Source organism: Ammodytes marinus, assembly GCF_949987685.1.
Source record: "Ammodytes marinus genome assembly, contig: scaffold_98, whole genome shotgun sequence".
Lineage (NCBI taxonomy): Eukaryota > Metazoa > Chordata > Actinopteri > Uranoscopiformes > Ammodytidae > Ammodytes > Ammodytes marinus.
Genome location: NW_027648242.1, coordinates 82501 through 85000, shown reverse-complemented (window position 1 = coordinate 85000; position 2500 = coordinate 82501). Strand labels below are relative to the sequence as shown.

General features: G+C 45.0%; 1 protein-coding gene across 1 annotated transcript in view; it reads right to left on the bottom strand.

The window, feature by feature from the left end:
- LOC307270868 (transcription factor COE1-like) overlaps positions 1 to 2500 on the bottom strand; it is a gene marked incomplete at both ends in the record, with an annotated part of 17977 nt that overhangs the window by 459 nt on the left and 15018 nt on the right. The window lies entirely within an intron of this gene.

Sequence of the window (2500 nt, the reverse complement as noted above, 5' to 3'; positions counted from 1 at the left end):
AACCCTGTAAAGAGCTTTGAGTGCCTTGAAAAGCGCTATATAAATCCAATCCATTATTATTGTTATTATTATATTTCAAGTAAAAAAAAAAAATGTCATGTCAATTTTGAGATTTTTGTCTATTTTGCCTCCATACGTGTCTCATTTCATACTAGCACAAATCAACATTGCGTTTAGATCGCCGTTTACAGAGCCTAGGCTGTGTATAAAGCTGGGAACACACCGCATTGGCCGCCTGCGGCGGTTGGCCGCGTGAACGCAGGAGGTTCGCCGCTTGGTCATATTGGGCCATGTTCACCGCAGTCGCCGCCGCGGCCAACCGCAGCCTCATCGTAGGCAGCGGTTGGCCGCGTGACAGCAGGAGGCTCGCCGCTTGATCATATTGGGCCATATATTCCTGACGCCGACGCCGAGATCAGACCCGTCACACTTACGGTGCAACAACAACAATAACATGGTCCAGCTGTGCCAAAAAATACAGATGTAGGTTCACTGTGTAACCAGCGGCAGTCTTGTCACAAATATCATTAAAACAGCCTGAACACGCACCCCGATCTCAAATACACACACATTAACAGCAATTCAGCAACATACTAAACACATTAACAACAGCAGTGTGTGCTCAGCGGCTAAAATAAAGGCAAACATCAGCCTACCTGAAAGTGAAAGTGTGCCGGCTGACGGAGGACAACACCGGTTCTTCGCTGCACTATATTGGAATTCCACACGGACACCGCCGTCAAGTTTGGGTTCATATTATCCTCAGGAACAGCACACAGCTTGGTGAGTTTCACTATGCTAACCGGCGCTACCTTGGCTAAAGTACAACCAACAGCTAAACAGATGCAAAATAGCCTACACATATTTGCAGAATGTATTGGAAGCCCGATGTCCTCACTCCACACGCCCACCTCGTCTTGCAGACCACCGCCACCGGGCAATCTCAACGCTGATTGGCTGTGGAGGCGCGGTGCCCGGCGGCGCTGCAGAAAAAGATGAAAAATTTCATCTTTTTCTGCGGCGCCGTGCTCGCCGCACAAGCCTTCGATTCACGCTCCTTCGATGACACAATTTCTATGCGCCGCTAATGGCCGCGCTCCCGATTCACGCGCCTCTCATGAGGCGCGGCCACGCGCCGCGCAAGCCCCCGCCGCCGGCCGCTGGACGCCGATTATTGGGTGGACGCGCGGCCACGCGCTAGTACATTGACTTTGTATGTAATCTCGCCGCGCGGCCAGTGCGGTGTGTTCCCAGCTTTAACAGACAGTACAGACATGTCGCGGATGGAGAGGAGAGATATTCACTGATTTTGACCACAAGGACTGAGTATGCCTTTAAAGGTGCAGTGTGTAAATATGACATCATCAAGAAAGTTCTAGAATGCAACGCTCCCTGGGTAACCCCAACCCTTTCGAATAATAACAGAAGCTACAGTGGCCTTCAAGGACAAGAACAATTCTACATTTTAAACAATGCACCTGATGACATTCCAACTATGACACTTCCAAAATGGCGGCGACAAGGCCTTGGTCCAAAGTATGGAGAAATATGGACATATATGAGACCCTTTCAAAGGGAAAAATAAATAATTCTAAAAAAGAAAAAAATAAGCTATTATACACTAAATTAAACGTACTTATGGATATTATAATTACTTTCTACAAAATCTACTACTAATACAGTCATATGAAAAAGTTTGGGAACCCCTCTCAGCCGGCATTATAATTGACTCTGCTTTCACACAAAAAAGATAAAAGTGGTATGTCTTTAATTTACCAGGAACAGCTAAGTACTGGGATGTTTTCCAAACAAAGATTTTTTGAAAAGCAGTATTTAGTTTTATGAAATTAAATAAAATGTGAAAAACTGGCTGTGCAAAAATATGGGAACCTTTGTGGTCTTGCTGATTTTAATGCATGTAACAGCATGTAAAACTGAGGACTTTAAACACAAAATTGGTTGGATTATGTTGTTAAGCCTTGAACCTCATATAAAGGTCTGTTTAATCATGATAAAAGGTATTTTAGGTGCCTAAATGCAAGTTCCACTTCTCTTTGACTCTCTGCAGAAGTGAGATCATCAAAACAGCTCCCAAAAGATCTTAAAAACAAAGATTATTCATTGTCATGGTTTAGGGGAAGGCTACAAGAAGCTTTCCCAAAGGTTTCAATTGTCAATTTCTACTGTAAGGAACGTTGTCAGGGAATGGAAGGACACAGGCACAGTTGCAGTTAAACCCAGGCATGGCAGACCAAGAAAAGTACAAGAGCGGCATATGTGGCGGATTGTGAGAATGGTTGCACACAACCCAATGATCACCTCCAAAGACCTGCAAGAACATCTGGCTGCAGATTGTGTATCTGTACATGGTTCTACAATTCAGTGCAATTTGCACCAAAACATCTGTATGGCCGGGTGATGAGAAGGAAGCCCTTTCTGCGCCCACGCCACAGATACAGTTGCATGGAGTATGCAAAAGCTCATTTAGACAAGCCAGCTT